Source organism: Crassostrea angulata, chromosome 7, assembly GCF_025612915.1.
Source record: "Crassostrea angulata isolate pt1a10 chromosome 7, ASM2561291v2, whole genome shotgun sequence".
Taxonomy (NCBI): domain Eukaryota; kingdom Metazoa; phylum Mollusca; class Bivalvia; order Ostreida; family Ostreidae; genus Magallana; species Magallana angulata.
In genome coordinates, this window is record NC_069117.1 from 32,851,403 (window position 1) to 32,877,805 (window position 26,403).

The window sequence follows — 26,403 nt, forward strand, 5'->3', positions numbered from 1 at the left end:
TTTATTGAGTAAACTTGGTTAATATATTTTCTTGAACATTCTAATTAAAGGCAAATCTAAAATAGATAATAAAATTTATGTCAAGAACGATTACTCCAAAACAAAGAACATTAACTCTAAAATATTTTGGCAAATGCGCAATAGAGAGGATTCGTTAGGCCGCCCTACGTCATACTCATGAATATTCATTATTTTACTTTCGTTTTGAATTCCACGTGCTCGTAACACAAGAAAGGAGAGGAAGCACAGATGGGAAAATTTATGTGTCACAGAAGATGGGTATTGTGGATACGTCAACTCCTTAGCAGAAGCAGAACAAGTTCGGAAGGAATTTGAGGTGGAGAAAAGTCTAACTTTCGTGTCAGGGAAACGGGAAGCTGATTTCGGCAATCACGGCCATGGTTTGTATAGATCAATTACTGTTGAGATTGTTAATGCATGTTACCGCAATTAAAAGGTTAGTAAATCTCTGTGAGTTTAGGTTTTACCACGGAAGGCATATACATGCATATACATATCTGATTTCTGATTCCTAGCTCTGGACAAAGTATAGTAATTGTTATATAATATACATATGATTGATAGTCATACATTACATTTTAAATATATATTATAACATGCAGCTCAATTTGCACACACACACACACACACACACACACACACACACACACACACACACAATTACACACACACTTTGAATTTATTGTCCAACAATTAATAACTTGATTGTTATATATTACAGTAAAACTTGTTTAGTACGAACACGGTTATAGCGAATTTACGGATATAGCGAAGTCTTTTTGAGTCCCCAGTAAAATTCTAACCAACTATTTGCAAAATGATATATATTTACGGATATAGCAAACTGATTTTGAGTCCCCTAGAGGTGAATAATAACGAAATTTAACACCTTTATAACAAATTTCTTTATGGTTTAAAAAAGTTTAAAAATAGTTTGAAAAAATATATTTTCATAAAAATTTTTCAATTTACAATCTGATTTCTAAATGTATCAAAGTATTAATGTATTTTTATTTTAAGCCTCAATTAGCAAAAATTATTGTCTGGTGAAAGAAAACATGTATATAGTAAATTGGCTATAGATATTATAACGAATTCGTTATACGGATATAACGACTTATGGATATAACGAAGTAATTCCATAAGTCCCTAGGACTTTGCTATAACCGAGTTTTACTGTACTGATTAAACACAATGATGACTCGTTCAAGTCAAATTTATTATTTACTTTAACTTGGTTTAATTTTATTAGTGAATAAAGTCATCTATTAGTAATTTTTCACAAGATTGTTTTGCTTATTTTTTTTTTACTTCACATATGTAGAAAGCAATGTATGACTTACGCTTAAGTTACAGTATTTTCATACACACATGTGTTCATAATATTCACATCTTCGTAAATGATGGTAACATTTGTTTTCAAATGCCACAATAGTGTTTGCCTGAGGTTATACGGAAGGCAAACAGTTTGACTTAATTATACTAAAAAATTGGAAACAACTTTTATTTGATAATTCTATTTAATTCAATCTGTTTTTTTAGCTCACCTGAACCGAAGGTTCAAGTGAGCTTTTCTGATCACCCGTTATCTGTCCGTCCGTCTGTAAACTTTTCACATTTTCAACTTCTTCTCAAAAACCACTTGGCCAAATTTAACCAAATTTGGTACAAAGCATCCTTACTGGCACTGTACCAGTTATCGGCTATAATTTAACGTTTTCTTTTCGTAATTCCTTATTTATAATGATATTTTTGGATAAAACTTGACATACTTTAAAAAGTGAACTCCTTATTTATCAATCTGTTACTTTATATCATTATTCAGAACCCAAAACATCTTGTTTTGTGCTTTTAAGTACGCCCCGAATTTGCCGAGTTTTTACGATTTACTGTACCAGTTATCGGCTTCGTGATAATAACATAGTAAAAATCCGTGTTCATGTTGATTTTATACTCTGCTAAATGTAGTTTGAATTATGCCCCTTGTAAGGTCAAAGTAAAGTATTCGGGGTCATAATACATTATAAACAAAACTCATAAAATAATTTGTTTATTATCATACGGTAATACACCAAATCGTATACTATTCAATACATAATTGTGCAATCATGCGTTCAATTGCGCTACGAATCTCTCGGAAATTCGTGAATTCCTTTTGTTTATACATGTTAAATGTATTGATTTTATATGTCAAATCAAAGCAGGGATATAATAACGTATCACAAAGAGGTAATATTCTATATTTAACTTATTACGTCACTTCCCCCACTGCTAAAAGTGCAAAGATGTAAAATCAGCGGTAAAGAATGATCGTTTAAGCTCATGTATAAAACATATTCAAGAAAGTTTTCAAGCAAACTTACTTTTCTTTATTCGAAAAAGACGACTGAATTAAAAAATCTTGGATTGTCGCGTGCTATAAACCCGAACTCTCAGTTTAGCCGATAACTGGTCTTAGCCGATAACTGGTACAGTACCAGTACGGAAAGGGGATAATAAATTGTTAAAATAAAGGGCACAGCCCTTTTCAAAAGGGAGATAATTGCGAAACAGTGAGTATAGGGTGTATGTCTTTAAAAATCTTCTTCTCAAGAACCACTGCACCAGAAATGCCAATTTTTACACAAAAGCTTGTGTATATAGTGAAGATTTTAAATTGTAAAAATCATGACCCCCGGACCCAAACTGGGGCCCCAGGCGGGGTTCAAAGATTAACATAGAAATAAATAGGACAATGTTTAAAAAATCTTCTTCTCAAGAACCACTGCACAGAAATGCCAATTTTTACACAAAATATTGCATATATTGTGAAGATTCTAAATTGTAAAAATCGTGACCCCCCGGACCAAAACTGGGCAGGGTTCAAAGTTTAACATAGAAATACATAGAAAAAATGTTTTCATGACTTTTATTCCATTTATTCAACTAAATTGTGCACCAAAAAACCCAACTGTGTCTCCCTGATTATTGACAACTCATTGCATAAGTATAATAAGGTTGTTTACTCAAGAAATGACGGGTCATACTAAAACACGCCTGCCGACGCCTGCCGGGGAAAACACGCCTGCCGAGAGAAAACCACACGCCTGCCGTTTACCTGATGGATTATTTGAATATTTTCTTCGATATTTTATTTAACTTAACTAAATTAAGTATCATAATAACAAAAAGTTGACTTTATATTGATTATTTAGCACAAAATTAGCAAAAATGTTTAATGTTGGTAAAGATAGATAACTCTTACGTAGAATTCATACGCCTGCCGAGGAAATCTAGACGCCTGCCGTTTATTTGATGGATTATTTTACTTTTTTCTTTGATATTTTATTTCTTTTTACTAAATAGATGATAATAGAAATCAAAAGTTGATTTTATATTAATTAATTAACACAAAATAAGTAAAAATCGGGTAAGCTGGTAGCTCTTACGAAGAAATCATACGCCTGCCAAGAAAATGTATACGCCTGCCGTTTATGTGATGGATTATTTTAATTATTTCTTTGATATTTTAGTTTACTTAGCTTAATAAACGATAATAGAAATAAAAACTTGACTTTAAATTCATCAATTAACACAAAATTAGTGAAAATCAGGAAAGTAGATAACTCTTACGCAGAATGCATACGCCCGCCGAGAAGAGAACACGCCTGCCGCTTACCCGGTGGATAAATTTAAAAAAAATTTATTTATATTTTATGTTTTCTAACTTGATAAATGATCAGATTAATTAAAAATTTACCACATTTTTTAATTAACACAACATGAGAAAAAACCATGGGTAAATATAGGCGGAATCCATACGCCTACCGTTTACCTGAAGATGATTTTATATTTTTCTTACGTTAGTATTTTATTTTACTGTACTAAATAGCAAGCATAGATAAAAAGGAAAAAAATTGCAAATGGCTTAAAAATAAAGGGAGACCTCTTATGTAGAAATCTTACGACTGTCGATTTAATATGCACGCTTGCCATTTTATTTATGTCATTTTTATTTGTATAAAATAGTTTATGAATATAATTATATAGACTTAACATTTTGCCTTATAATTATGTTCATAACTTTACTTATTGCTGCTATTGATTCATCATATTATATGAAGTCGGGTGATACGAGTATGATATAATATGTATGTCATCCCTTTTAACTTTGACAAAGTTTTGTTTTCTATCAGAACTTAATATTTTGATTATTACGCCTGTCACTGAAGCGTTTTATGATAGAGATACAGGGTAAGATTTATCAACACGTCTATAGATACGAAACGCCCAAGGAATATACATGTGTTTTTTGCTAAGTTATACCTAACCAATGGGCACATAGCATCATAGAGGGTTCAGCCTCCCCCCCCCCCCCCCCCCCCCCCACACTTTTTCTCGCAAGAAAGATAATTTTTGCGAAATTTACAATGAAAAGATGGAAACATTGAAATATTGAGATGTTGGAGTCACAGGTATAATAGCCCCCCCCCCCCCCCACCACCCCCCCCCCCCACAGATTAGGAATTTCAAGATTTGTGGGGGGGATTTTGGTAGGTAAGAATATTTTTTTTAACTATAGTCTCTCTCTCCCCCCCCCCCCACCCTATGGATTAGGATTTTCATGATTTAGGGAATTGGGGATTAGGTTTTTGGTTTTTTTTCCTTGTCAAGATTTCAGAGGATTAGTTTAGCCCCCCCCCCCCCCCCCCCCCCACTTTCAATTTGCTTCCGACGCCACTGCTATATACGGAAACCTTTATGAAAAAAGAGAGTGCTTTAGAAACGTGGCGTGTTCATACGTGTATATATAGTTGTTTGCGTGTTAAAGCAAGAAATTAAGCTGTTTTCTTGCATCTCTATCACTCTCCCTCTATCTTTGTCTCCTCTCCTTCTTTCACTTCCTCTCTCTCTCTCTCCTCTCTCCGTCTTTTCCATCCACTGCCCTCTTTCTTTCTCTCTTCATAAACGGAAACAATTCAAATATCAAGAGAAAAAATACTAATTAATGTAGTTGCACCTGCGTTCAACTGTTCTAGTACATGTATTTTTCAATAAAAAAAAAATTCAATAAAATATGGAGAAAACTGCAGCGAGTCGGTAAGCGTAAGACATTCACATTCCAAATGTTCGACATCTGAACGTGGTGGTTTTTTCGGTTTTAATTTATTTCATGAGTAAAAATTTCTGAGTCAAAAATGAACGCAATATTCTATGCAGATCGGTTGTCTTTGAACTTAATGAACGTAAACTATCTTCCCGACAATTTTTATATTAATCAACCATACTGACTATAATTAATCGTAGGTCGTGGAGGTTTTGATAAAAAAAAAAAAGATTAATGCATGCATTCGTTATTATTGATTCTTCAATGTATATAATCATATGATACGGCTTACAATATCATTCACTTCACTATCCCTCAAACAGTTTCACTCACAGTTTTGTTAATAAAAAACGGGACCACAATCTGAACATGCACATACAGATTAATGTATTTTCATCTCATTTTATTACAAATCATGTACTAATAACAAAATAATTTACTCATTATGTTCTTTGCTATAATATTTTGGGCGAATCGGGGTTGGGGCTACATGTCCAAAGATAACTAGTGATCGTTGCTCTACTGATACACGTGTATACATACACGTGTTAGTTTCTTGTGTATTCTGTGTGAATTGAACGGTTTTTTGTCTCTTAAGAAACAATAGACCTTACCTACCTGTATATTGGAAGACGACCGTGAAGCACACACCTTGTACACAAGCCACCTCTCTCTCTCTCTCTCTCTCTCTCTCTCTCTCTCTCTCTCTCGTGTGTTTTAGGTGACTGAGAAAAATAGTTATGAACGAGTCGATCTACCTAAGTATGTCTTAAGATACTATGTATAGCCTTTGAACTTGCACCTAATTATTAACCCAAAAGTATTATTAAAACCTTGCAGTCCACTTTAATTATTCCAACTGATAGAGCAAGGTCGCCATATCATGGTTTCTGACTCTTATATTTGTATTTTTTATGTATCTATATGAAATTGAAGAATACTACCATTTTATCCTTATATATGTATATATCATGTACAAGCACTTAATAAAAAAAAACTATTTCTGATTAATAAGCCATCAGTTTTTAATTGGTCAGACTTACGTCTCTTCATAAAACGTGTATAGTCCATTCATAGCCGTAATCATTGAAACATTTGTGTTACTATATATCTTCGAGAAGCTTATAAAATATACAGAAAAACAAGACTTATTTTGTAGGGGAAAATATCATTCATTATTATTTACGACACAGTCCAGGCTTATAACCAAGAATATTGACATAATTTGAATCACTTTACAACGTTAATCATTAAACCAGGGTTCTTTTTTTTTCTCCATTAAAAACTGAGACCATAAATCGTAAAGTTTTAACCCGGTCACATTTTCATCAGCTTGGAAAAATTAAACGAACTTAATATTGAATGATAACCTCAAAATAAAGCATATACTGAACATGTAGCTGTAATAATTATACCGGTATATTGATTGTGTTGAATATTGAATCAACCTAAAGAGTTCTACTTTGATTTGGTAATTGCATGCTCTATAAGTCTGCTTTTTTTCTTCTACGAACAGAATAAGTCATCACTGGAAGGTTAAGCGTGTATTGGGTTTCAAAAGTCTATAGTGGGGTATGATTGAGTCTATGTTAGATTTTCTTGTTAGAAAAAGCCAGTTTTTTTTTTTAAATATTCAAACTGATACCCCCTACCCCTCTTTCCCTTGAATGGAATAATTATCCGCTACACTGATATCATGCAAAGTAAAATTTTGCTACAGGCTTATGAATGTCCTGTGTAATATTTGATTTTGAAAACACAGCGAAACAGAATCAGAATCTAGAGATTTAGATATAGTTTGGTGAACTAGGCAGTGAAAGTCTTGAGATGAAAAAGTTTTTCAAGATGTAAACAGTTACGAACATTGTACAGAACTAATTGTGTACGAAAATGTAAATGCACTTTGTTTAAAAAGTCTAACATTTCCCCATATACATTTACTAGAATTAATAATTTAGGAGCATAAATATTTATAAAATCTGGAAAGCTTACACAATTTAAGCACGCTAGCCTGTTTGTTTAAGAAATACATTATATAGCCTTCATACACGGATAAAGGTTATGCTAGTCCACTTCTCTAAAGAAATGAAATTGTCAAATTGCATCTTTTGAATTGATTGAGTTGGTGTAAATATTAATTTCCATTACATGTCTTGAATTTTGTATTTACATGTTCACCCAACACAGTATTTACAGTTTGACTCCATACGTATTTCTGAACTTAGTATAACAGTGCATTAATTATATATATTCACATCAGTATACTTTCCTTCTTATTTCAGACACCACTTTTAGATCGTATGAATATATAACATAAGATATTTTGATTATACGTAAAATACATGCATATTTTAAGGGTTCTTCGAAAAACTAGAGACCATCTTTAATCTTAAAATTCGAGCAGAGACATACAAAAGTCATGTACATATAACAGTACATATGTCCCTGATTCGAGTTTGTAATATATCTTAAACAGTTTCTGTTTAATTAATTGCAACAAAAGAATAAGGGTATGAAAGCACTAATACAGTATAACGATAACTATGTAAAAAGCTGAAGTTTTTCAAGAAATAAAAATAAAAGACATGGATAAATGATTAAATCAGCAGGCTTACAACTCAGTGTCTCGGCAGGCGTAAGCAGGGTAAGAACTCTTTGTCTTCTTTACAGACTTTAAACATTTTTAATACTATTTTTCATTAAACAGCGAATACTAAATAACCTTTTATTTCTTTGATCATGTATTTAGTTAGGAAACATAAAATATCCAAGAAAAAAAAAATTATCTATCAGATATCCGGCAGGCGTGTACTCTTCTCGGCAGGCGTATGCATTCTGCGTAAGAGTTATCTATTTTACCGATTTTTACTAATTTTGTGTTAATTAACGAATTTAAAGTCAAGTTTTTATTTCTGTTATCAATTACTAAGCTAGGTAAACTAAAATATCAAAGAAATAATTAAAATAATCCATCAAATAAACGGCAGGCGTATACATTTTCTTGGCAGGCGTACGATTTCTTCGTAAGAGCTATCAGCTTACCCGATTTTTACTTATTTTGTGTTAATTAATTAATATAAAATCAATTTTTGATTTCTATTATCATCTATTTAGTAAAAAGAAATAAAATATCAAAGAAAAAAGTAAAATAATCCATCAAATAAACGGCAGGCGGCTAGATTTCCTCGGCTGGCGTATGAATTCTACGTAAGAGTTATCTATCTTTACCAACATTGAACATTTTTGCTAATTTTGTGCTAAATAATCAATATAAAGTCAACTTTTTGTTATTATGATACTTAATTTAGTTAAGTTAAATAAAATATCGAAGAAAATATTCAAATAATCCATCAGGTAAACGGCAGGCGTGCGGTTTTCTCTCGGCAGGCGTGTTTTCCCCGGCAGGCGTCGGCAGGCGTGTTTTAGTATGACCGAGAAATGACGGATGAATACGATAAGGTGTAAAAATTCACTAAACATTATTTTAGTTTATCGCTTACATTTAATTTGGATACCGTGCCCGATAAAAATAAATGTGTAAATTGATTTGTTATCGGGCACGGTCTCCAAAATAAATGTAAGCGATAAATTTATCTTATGATTTTGTTGCAATATTGCAGCTAGTTTGTTTGAGCATTATAGAAACGGCAGATCAACGCACGTAGTGTGGATGTATTTATAAACAACCATACCATAGATAATCTTGTTTCACACGGGAATTAAATTTTGAAAAAAGTATGTTTTATTATAATTAGGGAAACACTGTTAATGTGTTTCCCTCGTATACAAATGATGAACCCGTAAAATTTGTTCGAAGAGTGTTTAAAGCAGAAAGAAGATAATTTACTTTTGAATTTTGAAATTTCTTCGATTTTTTGTAACCATGATGAGTTATGATTCATTGTATTACAAATGCATCACTACGTATTTTATACTGAGTAAACAATCACATGGTAATGTTAAAATTGCATATAAAAATATAGTTGCATATTGTGTTAATAATGGACTTATTGTACGTACGACCTAACTCAGACAGCGCGTGCACGGATCTCTATCTCGCGGGATCCCTGGTCGAGGACGGTGCATGGCGAGGGCTATTGTGAAATCTTGTTGATGAACCCATGTTTTATGTGTATTTTTATGTTGTCTGCTTGGCAATAAATACTATAATATGTACTAATATAGTTACAAAAATATTTTTAGTCTGATATTATTTGATATACGACTATTGGTACAGAAATTTAAATTAATGATACCTATTTTAAAGAAAATGTCAGCTCGAGGCCTTTGTGGGCGTTCCGGCCTTTGATATGTATAATGAAGATTCTAAATTGTAGAAATCATGACCCTCAGACCAAAACTGCAGCCCCAGGCGGGGTTCAAAGTTTAACACAGAACTAAATATGAAAAATGTTTAAATATTTTCTTCTCAAGAACTACTGCACCAAAAATGATATTATGTACACAAAAGGTTGACAGAGTTCTTGAAATCTTTTTTCTGCTGTCAGTCATTTGGACTGACTAACATCTGAAGTTTGTCAGTCCGGACAAATTTCTATCATTCCAAAATATTTTAATAGAAAGATGAAAAACTATATTTGGATTTTATTATCAATTTATTTTTTTATTAACTAACAAGCCTCCCAATTTCTCTCATTTTTTCCTGATATGATTCCTCTTAACTTTCACATTCTGGCTTCTCACGTTCACATACTTATTTATTACTTCATTAATTTTAACTTTCTTCCCTCTCTCTCATCAACTTTCCTTTTTTATCTTTCTTTCTCGTTCTCTTTTTGCTTTCTGCAAACAACATGCCACAGGGACTTAGTTATCGAATAGTGGAGTTATTATTATTTGCTCCCGAAGACATGAATGATTAAAATTAGTATTTGTGTGTGTATTTCTGTGTATTACAATGAAAACATTAACTTCAAACCCTGTTTCAATGTGTAAAAAGTGTATTTATATACATAAAAAACGTAAAAAAGATGACACTCGCCATTTTGGATTTATAGGGGGCCATCGGTTCACGCTATGTTTTAAACCAGTTCTCCAATTTCTCCAAGTGATTTCTGACGATATCTATGTTGGAAAATGATCGAAAACCTTATTTCTTTGGCCCGACTATACATCTGCTAGTTGCATTATAAAACCAAAAATAATTACATAGTGTCACTCTTATCGAAAGCTTCGGAAGTTTACTTATAAGTGACGTAAGTTACATTCATTAGTACTGAGATGTTCCGAAAACGTATGATCAGTCTAGAGAGAGCCAAAAATCTGCGAAAAATCCTCTTGATTTATCGTATGCATTCGGATTTCCTCAGTGATTACCCTGAATAGTTTGCATTAACTTTGTTGCTTTTGTACGAAATTTAGTCATGTTTTTGCAAGTTCCCCTGTCAGCCTGGTTCCCGAGGCCTTCCGATTGTGCTCTGTATTCAATCCAAGATGGCGTCCGATATGGTAAGTTTGCATGTGCATAACGTATTCAAACCGATTTGTCATACTTCTAGCTGCGTCATGTCGGTTTTTTTTAATCATATAGTTAGAATTTAGTTTGATGAGACCATACATACTATTATTGACCCACGAATCGCCCAATTTTGTTTACAATACGTGTCTCAATTCGTTGACAATTGTAAACAAGAATAGCTTTTGCGATATCGGTCAGACTTTGCTAGCTTCTGTCGCTTCATAATTTTTTTTTCAACGTTGAGGGTCAGAATTACGTCCGTTAGGCTGGGGGATTCTTGTTTCGTCCAGATATCAATCTTTTAATGCTAAACAAGGGTTCATTTAAAGAGTTATATGTTTTGCCCCCCCCACCCACCCCACCCGCTCGTTTTATATATTAATTTGTATATCAGTGCAAACCAAAGTACTCTGCTTTGGTGTAAAGGTAACACACCTGATCCAAGCTTTAAAATGGATTATGGAGATCGAGGTTCAATTCCTGGGAGCATTGTACTTGTCATGTATTGATTTAATGACTTTGCTGGTTTTATCAAAGATGTAATAAATAGAATAAAGAAAGATTAATTATCTAAGGTTATTTAACTAACAAGGGGTAATATGTTTTACGGTGCTACCGTTCTGGCGAGCGCAGCAAGAATTACATATACCTTGCATCATTGTCATCTTATATATAGTTTAATTTAGATATCAACGAACGTCAAAGAATTTTTGAGAGAGTATTTCTCTACAATAAGCATGCCAAAGGTACTAAATTTAATGGTTATGATACATACAGCGCAACCCCCTTCCCAGAGAGAGAGAGAGAGAGAGAGCCCGGTACCTGTTTGTAGGTGTGTAATTTCCTACTTTTAAATTTAATGGTCTGACTATATGCAATATCTACATAATTTTTTTAAACTGTTTATTTTTTCATTTTATTCCTTTTATTTATTTCAAAATGTGCTATTGTTTATTTCCTCCCTACTCATGCATGCACAATTAGGTTAAAAAATGATCGATATGACAGTAAAGTATGGCTCTTGCTAATATATATACATAAAATCTCTATATTAAAAAAGATTGAAAACAAATCATACGTCAATGAGGCAGGTATCGCAGTCTATACTGAAATAGCTAGTACACGCATTACAGATGTTTGATCCACCTCTAAATTTATCGCGGGAAATATAGCGCGAGTGCACTGTGACGTCATCCATGACTTGGTTCGTCTTTGTTTACGTTTTTCGACTCAATATACGGAGGTATGGAAGCATGTAACAAATCTTTTGAGTGTCGCCAAAGCATATGCGGTACTCAAAACGTGTCTTCAAACTTTAAATCACTGTAAATTACGAGTTTAAAGTCGGCCATTTTTGGCATAGCACCACGGGTGAAAACATTAGAGAGCATTATGGGACGTAGACAAAAAATTTTGTTTGATGAACTGTAGGTTTAGCTCGTTCTTTTTCCCGCGCACACTGGTTCTTAGAGCTCGCTTCGCTCGCCGGCGCTGCGCGCCGGCGAGCTGCGCTCGCTATAAACTTTATGTATATATATGCTAAAAACACTAGTCAGAAAAATGACCTTGCACAATGATTTTTCCAATTTTTTTAAAAGGTCATTCAGAAGTACAATTTTATGTCTGGTCAGAATATCTCAAACCTAAAACCTCTACAACAAAAGTCTTTGGATGGTCTGATGCGTCAAGATGTAGTAGCCATTTTACCAACAGGATATGGAACTAATAAATGAGCTACTACCATTCTGGCATTTAGAAGAGACGGGAAAACCTGCAATTGTTCTTGTTCTAGAACAATTGAATGTAATAATTGAACAGCAAATGCAGAAGTTGAAAGAAGTTTCTTTCTTTATAGGCAACAGTCCACATTCTGAATTTGATAAGGACAAAACCATGTTTCTATTTGCACACCCAGAAGCTGTTATTGGTAAACCAGAAGTCTACAAATTCTTGCAAAGTCAATCCACTTACATGTATGTAGCGGTTGACGAGGCTCATTGTATTTTGGACTGGGGACATGAGTTTCGACCCATCTTCCGTGACATTAAACAATTACGTGCTGTGAGGCCAGATGCTAGGTTTTTAGCCTTGTCAGCAACTGTGTCAATTAATGGAATAAGTGACATCACAAAATTCCTTGGTATGGAAAACCCGCAAATCATTAAAACATCACCATTAAGAAGCAATATATCTTTGATTGTTCTTCCCAGACCAGGTAGAAAAGTTTCTACACATGCCTCATATGACTATGTATTTGAAAATATATTTGGTGACCTCAAAAAAAGGAAAGAGAATTATCCTGTCACTCTGATATATTGTGTTGGTATCAACTGGGTTGGATATGGATATGAGGTAGAGTATATGTAAACCATATTTAAACCTTCTTACCCACTGATGCTATTTTCTTCACATTATGACTTCTAGAACAGTCCTGTCAAGAAATACCCATTACAATTATAGTTTATTAAATTTAGTATGGAACTATTAATATCACTAGACTGTAATATTTATCATTTTAAATCGAATGCTAATTAAATCAATACTACACAGGTCGCACAACGGATACTCAGTGACGACATGTTTGTAGGCAACAGAGATGTTGAGAAGGCCAGAGTAGTGATGTTTCATTCATCAGTTGGCAGATATGACAAGGTGATGTCAAATGCATTAAGCTAGCATCTTCAAATAAAAACTACTGTTTTATGCCAATTGACAATAATGATTAATTTTGATTTACATTGTAGACAAAGGAAATTATATATAAAAATATTTCAAAGCGACCAGATGAATCACCTCTCCGCGTTGTGATTTCTACCATTGCTCTGGGTATGGGGGCAGACCTTAGACATGTTACAACAGTTGTCCATGCAGGACCACCACAAAACATTGAAGGTCATTAAATGTGCCTTAATATTATAACCAGTACTATTGCATTATATAAAAGCTTCTCGGAGGCAGAGTCACAACCACATTATAATTCTTTCAGAAATGCAATTTACTGCATCCATGTATGTTATTAATTCTTAAGATGTAAAAAATTTTAAAAAATATTAAAATGTCTTTTCTTCAAGCAGCATTTTATGTAAAAAAAAAAAAAAACAACAAAAAAGAACAAAAACCTTTAGTTTAAAATTATAAATAAATTGATAACTTTGTGTTATTCTAATGTATTTTGACAGCATATATTCAGCAAATTGGAAGGGCTGGCAGAAGTGGCATTGAGGCAGAGGGTGTACTTTACTTTAACAATTCTGACGTAGGTAACCCTTCTGTAAAGAAAACTATGAAAGAATACTGCAGAAATTTGACAGAGTGCCGTAGGAAAGTTCTGAACAGATACTTTGGCTGCGAGGATGAAACTGTTTCACACAACTGTTGTGACATTTGCCAGCCAGAATTGCAGCTGGTTTGGAAATTCATTGAAGTTCCAACTAGTATTCAGAAGGCTGCTATTCGGGAAAAATTACTAAACCATTTATCAGAATCAAATTGTGTGATTGATACTCATGTCATAGAGAAAATTGTGAATGAAGCCCATTTGTTTAGACAACCTAATTCTCTTGTATCGGACTTTGGTCTGAATGTGGAGCTTTCGGAACAAATAGCCAACATTTTGGCTTCAAGTCTCTCCATATAGCAACAACTGTTCATGTATGAGGTACATATTTGAATGTAGTATGCTTTGACTAAATTAATTTCCATTGCAGCTGTACTGTTTTTGGTTTATTAGTTAGTTTTGTCACACGTTTTTCTGATATAGTGCATTCACATAAATGATGATTACACAATTGTTAAACTGTTTGTTTCAATTAATGGCAAATATGTTAAGAAACCATATATTTGAGATCACAAATAAATTTTGGTAATTTTCAAAAATTTCACAGGCTGTGCTCTTATGGACTTTACAATAATGTAAAAAATACATTTTAACAATGATGTAATGAAGTTTTGTACTAATTTTAATGTGATTATTTTAATGAATAGTTCATGCATCTTTCTCTTGTGTAAGTCTTACAAGCCTAGGATGAAAGTCCACTTACCAAGTTTATGTCATTGGCCAATATCATGTAATTGTAAATATTGATGTTCCCTTATCCATGACACCATATTCTGGATGTTCATTTTTTTAAGTGGACTTTGAACTGGGCTCTTGTAGGATGACATCTGGCGACCAGGCACACAAGAAAAAGGCTGCATGGGAAGAAGCGAATGAATGATCAACTGTTCATCCTCTATTGAAGAAGGTATTTTATGTCTGCTTGCTCTGATCAATGTGTCAGAAGTTACATCAAATTGGTTTGTTATGACCTTCATTCCTGACAAAGCTGATGTACGTTTCGCCATTGTTTTTTCAGTTTTGTTTGAATGTACTGCTTTTAAATTGTCTTTTACCAGTCTAACTATGTGCTCCATTTGTAAATCGGCACCAATGCAAGTGTCTTCTTTTCCAGAATTATTCACAAACAGACCGTAGAATGTCTCATGTGCCAATTTCACATCCATAGTAGAGAGTTGTTGACAAAGAAATTTCAAAATTTCCAGAGCATACTTAGACTTCCAATTATGTCCTTTCAGAAGACACATAACATACTTCAAAAGGGGCAGCATTCTGTCTCTGTTTGGTATTTTAACATTTAAAAGGAGACATTCATAAGCAAGGCCTAGTTCTAGTACCTGATGGGAGTATGACTCTACTGCATCAACTTGTGGTTTAGCTACAGGGATCAGTATACGCATAGGGGTACCGTCTGGGCCGATGATATCAATTTCCAGACATGTTTGTATATCAGCAGTAGACGTAGAATTCTGAATAACTGCTAAAGAATCCCTTAGAACATATTGTTGTACAAAAGTCCTTAGTACGTTACACAAAATTTGCTGCTTCTCTGCGTCACTTAATTCATTACTGAGCAAATCTTTCAACATGACTGGTTCATCATTGACATCTTTCATGCCAAAGTATTGCATAGCTGCCACAACAACATGTGAAGATATCACAGAACTTCCAAGTTCTTTACATTGGTCATAGTGATTCTTTACATCTTTCCCATTGGCATGAGTTCGGCCTAACTTTATTTTTTCTGCATACAGGGTTCCTGCTTTAGTACTGTTATCGTTGTATAGAGTCTTATAGAACATTGTTAGGAAAGCCATCTGTAAGTGAAAAAATTCAAAAGTAATTGGTGACAAATGAAGAAATCGTTCTCTTTCAGTTGCTGCTTGTTGACGAACTTGTTTGGCACCGGAAAATCGCTCCCTAGTTAATTGGTCCCCACCGATATGAACTTTTACACCATCTAAGTTGAAGTTAGCTTTCCTGTAAATATCCACAATGTGGTCTTCATAGCTGTCCATGATGTCTACAACTTCTGCATAGCTCAGTTCATTCTTGCAGAGAACTGGGAACGTTACCACGGTATTCTTGGAGCTCAAATCACAGTCCTTTGCCCGTAAGTCATTTTTTAGTTCAGCTGTGAAAGGTTTAAACTTTTTCAAAAAAGTCAAATGTCTTGTCAGAATTTGAAACACAATGTAAATGTAATCATTTGTTATAACTTTGAAATCATTGTCACTAGGGAGAAATGATTGGGGTGACAAGTCAAGAAGAGGCATTTGAGGAATGTTACATGGTAAGTGATCAAAAGAGTTATTTTGAATTATGGCCGCAGAGGCAAACCAGTGCTCCATGTGAGTTGAATTTCCTTTCCTTTGATGACTTGCTGCCACCATGAAATTGACATTGTCTCCGAAAATACAGAACCGCTTTCCCTCTGTGACTGCTTGGATGAGTTGTTCGTTGAAATGGCCACCAATCTGTTCCTGCACTTTGTTCAATGTGGCATGTGAAACTGTCACTCCCAATGTCTGCAGTCTGTCATATACCTATTCAAGAAACAGAATTTAAATTATATGCTGTTACATTCTTAAATTTTTTTAATCGATCTTTTTCTAATATTTATTAATATTTTTTATCTAAATTATTTTACTAAAATATCTTCACTCTCTTATTGTTATAATTATATATTCTGTCACAATATGATAACATATTACATGTATATTACGACAATAATTGGAAAAACAAGAAAGAAAAAACTTTCATCATTCAGTGGTAGAATAAATGGAATCAAGAAATTTTAGAGCATCTTTTTACAGTAACTCTTCACCTTTCTGGAGTTCTGTTATTTACTCACAATACTTTCCACGTTTTACTTTCCACATTTTTACTGTTGAAGAAAAATGCAATCCAAATAACCATATTTTAGCAAGTGAAAAAATTAATATAACAAATTGCTTAAAATATGATTTCACGAGTTGCATAATACAAAGCAGGAACGAACTGGAAAAAGGATAAAACTGGAACAATGAAACAGCAAAGGAAAGACTAAAAATGGAAAAAAGAGTCGTTAATATAAAATCCAACAAAAACAACATTCATGCATTCTAGTCATATTCATCAATATGTCTTCAAGGTATAACAAGTTATTGTCGAGTGCGCGAGACATCCGAGTAGTTCCGAGTGTGCCTGTGCTTGCACAATCGGAAGGCCTCGGGAACCAGGCTAGTTCCCCTGTCAACTTTTACCGGTCATTTGGACTGACAGGCAACATCAAGTAATCGGCCCTTGGTTATTTTAATCAGTCTTGCCGACAGGACCGAAACATTTCAAGAACTCTGAGGTTGTATATAAAGTGAAGATTCTAAATTGTAAAAATCGTGACCCCCGAACAAAAAGTGGAGCCCCAGGAGGGGTTTAGATTTTAACATATATAGGAAAATGTTTTAAAATCTTCTTCTCAAGAACTATAATGCAACTGTTTGGGATATTACTATGCATACATGTACATCCTTAAATAATGTAGATTCTAATTTGGAAAAATCGTAACTCCCAGACAATTGATGGGCACCAAGAGGGGTTCAAAATTTAAACATTTTAAAAAACATAAAGGAAAAGTTTAAAAATTTTCTTTTCAAGAACTACAATGTTATAGTTTGTGGAATTTCTATACATGCATCCTTCGCTTATGTAGATTCCTAATTGGTAAAATCGTGACCCCCGGACCAATACTGGGGCCCCAAGAGGGGGTCAAAGTTTATTATAGAAATATAAAGGTAACATGTTAAAAAATCTTCTTCTTGAGAACTACAATGCTTCAATTTGTGAGATTACTATCATGCATACAACCTTGGATAATGAAGGTTTAACAGTTTTAAAATAGTGACCCCTGGACTAATACTGGGGACCCAAGATGGGTTTAAATTTAAATGTAGAAGTATATGGAAAATGTTTAAAAATCTTCTTTTCGAGAACTACAATGCATCAATTTGTCAGATAACTACATAAGCATCCTCAAAACATAAGCATCCTCAAATAGTGTAGATTCGAAATTATAAAAGCCGTGACCTCAATCTAATACTGGGGCCCCAAGAGGTGTTCAAAGTTTAGCATAGGAAAAATGTTGAAAAATCTTTTTGTAGGGAACTATAATGCTTCAGCTTGTGAGATTACTATGCAAGCATCTTAAAATAATGTAGATTCCAAATAATTAAAGCTTTAGCACTGGACTAATACTGTGGCCCCAAGAGGGGTTCAAAGTTTAACATAGAAAGATATATTGAAATTGTTTTTAAAAAGTTTTTCTCGAGAACTATAATGCTACAGTTTGTTAGATTACTATGCAAGGATCCTCAAACTGTGAAAACTCTAATGTAGTGGAACCAAGAGTTATCTTTCTTGATGTTCTGTACAGTCTGAGAGTTATTCCTCTTGAAGTGGAACTCTTCTACGTTCAGTTTTTCAGGCTGTGTACGTGCGGTCCCACCGCAGTGCTACACATTTTCATTCCTATGTTACTATTTATGTTGTTCAAGCCAACCATAAACCTCGGACCAATACTGGGTCCCCAGAAAGGGGTTCAATGTTTAAAATAAAAAAGCATATGCTACGAAATGTAATGTAACAAGGAACTGCTGTTCAGGTGAGCGATGTGGCCCATGGGCCTCTTGTAATTTCAGATCTTCCAGATAAATTCCGTTTGAGTGAGATTCACCGACATTGGCAACAATGAAACAATTAAATATACACTGGCATGCCATTTATCATAGTGTCCAAATATGAGCGCTATTGCTTGTTTGGTAAAGACAAGAACAAGAAAAGAAAGAAAGATATCAGAATTCAAGAATCCATAGTCTCCAATGTAAGTACATATACTAACACAGGGGCGGTCTACTGGATCCAAGGTCACTCTACTATATCCTCCCACATAAGAAGTACTTTTCCTTGGTTCCTGACTTAGTGTAAGTATAATACATAGTCTCTAATATAAGTACTCACACAGGGTGGTCTACTGGATCCTAGGTCACTCTACTGGATCCTCTCAGATTAGGAGTATTATTCCTAAGTTCCTGACTTGGTGTAAGTATAAAACATAGTCTTCAATATAAGTACTAACACAGGGCCGGTCTGCTGAATCCTAGGTCATTCTACTGGATCCTCCCACATAAGAAGTACTTTTCCTTGGTTCCTGACTTGGTGTAAGTATAATACATAGTCTCTAATATAAGTACTAACACAGGGCGGTCTACTGGATCCTAGGTCACTCTACTGGATCCTCCCACATAAGGACTACTACTCCTTGGTTCCTGACTTAGTGTAAGTATAAAACATAGTCTGCAATATAAGTACTAACACAGGGGCGGTCTACTGGATCCTAGGTCACTCTACTGGATCCTCCCACATAACGACTACTACTCCTTTGTTCCTGACTTGTTATAAGTATAAAACATAGTCTGCAATATAAGTACTAACACAGGGGCGGTCTACTGGATCCAAGGTCAATCTACTGGATCCTCCCACATAAGAAGTACTACTCCTTTGTTCCTGACTTGTTATAAGTATAAAACATAGTGTGCAATATAAGTACTAACACAGGGGCGGTCTACTGGATCCAAGGTCAATCTACTGGATCCTCCCACATAAGAAGTACTACTCCTTTGTTCCTGACTTGTTATAAGTATAAAACATAGTCTGCAATATCAGTACTAACACAGGGCAGTCTACTGGATCCTAGGTCAATCTACTGGATCCTCCAACATAAGAAGTACTTTTCCTTGGTTCCTGACTTGGTGTAATTATAAAACATAATCTGCAATATAAGTACTAACACAGGGCAGTCTACTGGATCCTAGGTCACTCTACTGGATCCTCTCAGATTAGGAGTATTATTCCTAAGTTCCTGACTTAGTGTTAGTAAAATACATAGTCTTTAATATAAGTACTAACACAGGGCGGTCTACTGGATCCTAGGTCATTCTACTGGATCCTCTCACATAAGGACTACTACTCCTTGGTTCCTGACTTAGTGTAAGTATAAAACATAGTCTGCAATATAAGTACTAACACAGGGGCGGTTTACTGGATCCTAGGTCACTCTACTGGATCTTACAGCTTATTAAACATGTTTAAAAAAATACTTTTTTCATATTTGTGTTTTTTTTTAGGATGATCATCCTTCATTTTTGAAAAGGAGGCAGCATATCCAATCTACGAAAAAGAAAGGCTGTCCAGCTAAAATTGTCATGAAAGAAGTTCTTGTTTTTCCAGAATATAAGGTATCTGACATTTCAAAACAAATCAAGTTAAAATTCATTTTTATATATGAATACACATGAAATACCGGGTACTTACATTTTGTGGAATACTTTTATTTTTAATTCTAAATATACACATTTTTAAAATTAATTTTTAAACAGATGACAGATTTGCTCCTCTCTGTTTATTTCTTTGAGTACCACTCCATAATGAATTTAAAATAAGAGCAAAGATAAGTAAAGTAAAAGATATAAAAAAATTATGTATTTTTATAGAGATAATTGAAATTTGCAGGCTAAACAAGATACAGAGAAGGCCAGGAGAATAGCTAGCGAGAAGCTCAGAGAAGACCTGGAAGTTATGGGAAGCAACATAAAGAGAGAACATCGGATTTATAAAAGCTTACCCAAGGATGAAGAACACTAAGACATGCATCTTCTTGGTCAGGTTTGTATAATTAATGAGTTTGTTTCAATCTGTAAGGCATATTTGTTGTGTACTTTGTGATATAAATATTGTTATTGGTTTAATATACTTCGATTACAAGTTTTATGAATCTAGTGAACAAAGAAGTGAGAGAAAAACTGTATGAGATGGTGGGACATGGGGTCACAAGTGTTTCAGAAATGAGACGCCATTTGAAAGTTTATGTAGATACCCAGTTGTTCCCCAGTGCCAGCAAGCCGTCACTTACAGACGCTGCATACTATCCATCAGATGTGACAATAAGGAAACACATTTACTTAGCACAACTTCGCCTGAGGTACGAGTTTGGTACTTAAGAAAACATATATTAGGACAGGAACATTTATTTTGCCATTAGCTGTTGTAAAAAAAAAGTCAGTTACAATAGTTATACAATAGCTATATATGATGATGTTTTTTCTCAGGTATTCCAAAATAGATCAGGAAAATCTAATGGAATTGGTAAGTCAATGGCAAGAAAGCTACCCAAAGGATAATTTTGATTTCATGCCGGCTACCTCAAATGAGAATCAGCCAATGGATGAAGATAACATCAATGATGTGCAGTGTGTTGAGCAAGATGATGAAGATGAGGTCTTCTCTCAGTTGATTACAACAACCAATTTCTTCTTCTGTCACCAATCAGAGTTCCAGAGGCATTTGCTTTATAGGTAATGTACTCTATGTAAGATTGTCATGCATAATTATTGGTGAGTTCTTTTGTAATGTTGATATGTCTTACATTACTGTCTCCATATGGTATGTGGTGCCTTTTTTGTTGAGTTTTGATATTAAACAAATTGATGCATTGTTTCATTTTGTTTTAAAGAAATTTTAAATTGTAGCTGTATTAAATTCTAAATACTTAACAGTGTATGCAGTAAGGTGATTATGCAGTTATATATTTTAGATATGGCAACTCTCTTTGCTTATTGGATGCCACCTACAGAACCACGAAATATTTCTTTTCTTTTTGGCTGTGAAGACAAATGTTGGTTTTAGTGTTGTGGCAGAGTTTGTTGTCCAGAATGAGACCAAAAACTAAATTGTACAGGGTCTCCAAACTATCAAAAACTGGATAAACGAGGCTCCAGACAAACCAGAGGGATGGGAATGGAAGCCCAAATTCTTTATGGCAGACTTCTGTGAGCGAGAAATAGTTGCCATAGAGGAGACTTTCTCAGGTAGTTTGATTTAAGGGACAGATTATAGGTGTAAGCTGCATATAACTGCAACAGTGTTTGAAATTACTGTATTAATTTTATTATGTCTCCCCTTTCAAAGGGGAGACATATTGTTTTTGTCGACTTTCTTATTCTTCTTCTTCTTATTCTTCTTATTCTTATTCTTCTTCATCCAAATTTGTCCAAGCCGTAACTTAAATACCCTTTGACATTAAGACTTCAAACTTGGAACAAAGGTAGATGGTATTAAGAAGAAGTGCACGCCATCAAAATTTTTGACCTTGACCTATTATCTTCTTCAAGGTCAAGCGTTTTATAAAAAATATAGTCCGGACCATAACACAAGACTCCTTAATCATACAATATTTTAACTTGTATCATACATAGATGGTATAAAGACCAGTTGAACCTTACCAAAATTTTTGACCTTGACCTAAAATTTTTATTTCAAGGTCAAATTAGAAAAAACTTCATTGTTCACCTCCTAAATATTCTTTGACAGAAGGACTTCAAACTTTACACAAAGAACAATTATAATACACTGAGGTGTACTATTGATAAATATTTGACCTTGACCTTGTTTTACTCAAGGTCAACTTGAGAAAAAATAATTAAATTTTGTCTGGGTGGTAACTTGGATACCTTTTGACATTAAGGCTTCAAACTTGGAACATAGGTAGATGGTATTGAGAAGGAGTGCACGCCTCCATAATTTTTGACCTTGACCAATCTTGTGTCTCAAGTTAATTCATTTTCTTAACTGTATCATATATGGATGATATCTAACATATAGCTGACTTCATTCTTTTTCACTTATTAAATTTGCCCCATATTACAATCCTTAGGGAGAAGGGGAGACATGTGTTTTTTTGTATAAAAAAACAATACCCACTAGTTTTTATTCTTTATTTTTTTTAAGTCTGGTTTTGCTATCAGTTTCTGAATATTTCATTTTTATGTAATAGCTGATACACTGTGATATATTTCTTGTTATAGAGAGTTTTGTATTCCTTTGCGACTTTCACCGTGAGCAAAGCTGGACGAGATGGGTCAGCAAAACTGACAATGGTGTTGGTGAGAGTAAGGATAAAGTTCTTGCCATGCTGAGAAGGTGTGCAAACTCTTGCTCAGAGGACCAGTTTGAAGTTGCACTAGAGTCTCTCACAAACTCTGTTGAGTGGAAAGCAGTTTTATTTTGTGATGATCAAGGTGGGAAAACTATTTATTAATAATAAAAATATAGTTAAAGTCCACAATAATTTTGGGAAAAATTAATTAAAACTGAAACATACTAAATAGTCAGCTTCATCGAGTTACTATACTTAAAAAATGTTTGCAAGTAGAGTACGTACCAGTTATTCATAACATTTAATTTTAATACATGTATTACTGGTGATGGAAGGTGGAAGATTTACATTGTAGTCTATGAATAATTTACCAGATATTATTTTCAATGGAAGTAAAATGGTTAATAATTTTCAAACATATGTATAATACTAAAATGATTTTCTTTCCCTGAAAAGTGCTCCTTTTGTTTTTTACTTGCAATCAAAGATGGGTGTAATAGCAACCTTGATTTGGGTATCATACAGTACCGATCAGACCCAACCTAACACCAGAGTAAACCCCAACTAAACCCCGGGTTTACTTTTTGGGTTTACTTGGGGTTTACTCTGGGTTTACTTTTTGAAAATTTGGGTCCACTCAGGGTTTACTTTGGGTTTACTTTGAAATTGCTTTTGAGGTCAACTGTATGCACTGAAGTGTGAAGCAGACTAGTATTTTATCTTACCATCCTACTGCCTGTAATTCCTACCCTTTGTATATTCCGAATACACAGTTAGCGTCTGCTTTCAGGTGTATACTTCTGACTCCAGGGTTTACTCTCTGTGTCCACTCTGGTTTACTTTGGGTTTACTCTGGGTCCACTCTAGTAAACCCAAAGTAAACCCAGAGTAAATCTGGAAAGTTAACCCAGGGTTTAGTTGGGGTTTACTTTCTGTTAGGTTGGGTCTGATCGGTACTGTATAGTAATGCATTCCTTAGATACTGTTTGGTCAATTGCAAAACTTTGTTTACTGACTGGTTACCCCATCTATTTCTATTATTCCTAATTTATTTATGTATCTGATTTTTGTGTGAAAATTGTCTTACTTTTGAAATACTCTGTTTTTGATAGCCGACATAGTCATGTAAATTAAATTATCACTTTACAAAAAATACATGAAATTCTTGTATCTTACAACTTAATATATGCTTACATATCATAATTTAATTTAGTATATAGGTATGGATTCATGTTATATGACAAAACAATTATTATTATATCTCTTCCATATAAAAAACAAAGTATTTTTACAATAATAATTTGCACATATAACAGCTCTATTTTTTTCATGAAAACTCTTTGGTAGCTGTTGCTCTACACCATTTTTGAATTCTCATAATTCTTACTGACTATGTTATATAATACTTCAACGTTAACGTAGCTCGCGGGTTTGCTGACGTCACAATAGGAATCGACGTAAAGAGTTGACCGTCATAGTAAACTCATAATTTTATTTTAAAATGACAAATGAGATATTTAGAAGTATAAAAGAAAATATTTTAAAAAGCTTATATGCCGTTTATGACTGTTTATACAAAGATTTATAATATCAAGTGCTGAAAATTTAAAAATGTCACATACATTGTCACATTTTGTTCTATAAAGATAAAGAATGAGTGTGCGTTAGAACTCTTCCATTTGAAGTCATGTTTTAAAATAGAATGTATGCATTAACTTCGCTTTTTTTTTTTACATTTATAACTTCCGTAATCTGTACTACCGATTAAATTCTTAAATTTCTTTTGGCTTGAGATAACTGTTTTATTCGATTACTTACTTATAATGTCAGTAGTTGCCTGGCATTTTAATTTTGCATTGATTGACTCAGAGTTTCATAAAAACAAAAATAGCAATTTTCTGTATCTTTACAGCCTTACATTAATTGCATTTTTAAATTACATTCAAAATAATGTCTAATAAGCATTAACATGTTCTAAAATGTGTAAAACAGCTAGTCTTGTCAATAAATGCATTTCAATTTTGGTGTTCTAAGAAGTAAGGAAATGATGACGTCAGGCTAACGTTGTAATGAAAATATAAGGTTTTTAGAAATCTTTTAAATCTTTAAAGTTTTTTTGCCAAAAATTGGCCGAGAACACATACTGATATTTTTTTATGAATTGATTCATAATTATCTCCTCTGTTTTTGTGTTGAGTATGATTAATTTCGTCTGAATCGTTTAAAAGTGTGGAGCATATATTTGTAATGCGCTTCTCGCTTAACATGTGCATTTTACTATATATTTCATTGAAATGGCGTTGCTTGATTTTATTAATGACACTGTATTTGAAACACGATAACATTATTACCGCGCAGACGAATCTTAAATAAATTTCAGAAATTAAACTATAAAACCTATAGATCACATGGACAAATTTTCAAGGTAGGTTTTCTCACAAGCAGGTAAACCCGCGAGCTACCTTAAGGTATTCAATGTATATTAAATGAAGGGATATTAAACAATTTTGAATCATTTTAAACTAGCTAAATATGTATTGCTAGATGACTATGAAAGTGAAATGAATCAAATTCACACAGCAGACAACATATAAGGAACCGGTCATTTTGTACCAGAATTTTTTAAAAGAGTTATCTCCCCTTGATGAAAAAAAAATTTTTACTTTCGTCAAAATTACTGCGGTTAATGATTCATTTTATTTCATATTTTAATAAAGAGAAAGTTTATGCATGTAATAACCAAGAGAGTTTTACGAATTTTCAGTTACTTTTTACAATATCTTAATAAAACATATGTTGCCCATAGACTTCAATGCAAAGTTCAAGGTATAATTACTTGGACCATAATGAAAATTTTGAAAATTCCTTTGGTGGAGTATTTTTATTTGATAACACCTTCAAAATTATATCTTTATTAAAAATAGCGGACCATTCGTTTATTAGGTACAAAATGTGGTTGTTATACATCAAATACCTTAAGGCTTTGTAGTTGGAAAGCATGCTTTCTGATAAAGATTTATTTTCTTATATATTGTATCCCAGAGTTTTTCCCTTTCTTTCTTTTTTTTTTACTCTGAATTGTAGTCTATGGATATTTTCTTTTTGGATAGGAATACTCGTGACAACGTGTTGGCCTCAGAAAGAGTCGGTCCTTCTTACATTGCAGCAATACCAGATTTCTTGAAGAACAGACCACCACCTTTTATTCAGCACTGCATGACAAAAATAGATCTTGCGGAAACATTCGAAGAGACTGATATCATACAGCTATCTACAAATTGTTTTAAGGTACATACATGAACTTGTATTGGCTTTAACTGGAAATTCAATACATGAGCTTATATATATATATATTATTTAAATTAATTTGAGTTTAATACTATAAACATGTAATTTATTAACAAACTATATTAAAATAAATTAAGGAAAGGAATTGTATTTCACCTCTTTTGAAAGATGGAAGAGTGAAAACAGTGAAAAACAATAATTTGAATGTGTATATGGAATATCTT

At 33.6% G+C, this 26,403-nt stretch overlaps 1 protein-coding gene and 2 pseudogenes across 1 annotated transcript in view; all 3 read left to right on the forward strand.

Moving 5' to 3' along the window:
- The first annotated feature begins 268 nt into the window (after positions 1-268).
- Positions 269-26,403, forward strand: part of LOC128192429 (toll-like receptor 4) — an 87,634-nt gene continuing 61,499 nt past the window's right edge. The window contains exon 1 of the mRNA XM_052865082.1: positions 269-401. The gene's annotated coding sequence lies outside the window, so the exon portion shown is untranslated. The remainder of the gene's footprint in view (positions 402-26,403) is intronic.
- On the forward strand, positions 7,701-16,324 carry LOC128191308 (uncharacterized; annotated as a pseudogene).
- LOC128191309 (calcium-responsive transcription factor-like) lies at positions 18,674-26,158 on the forward strand (annotated as a pseudogene).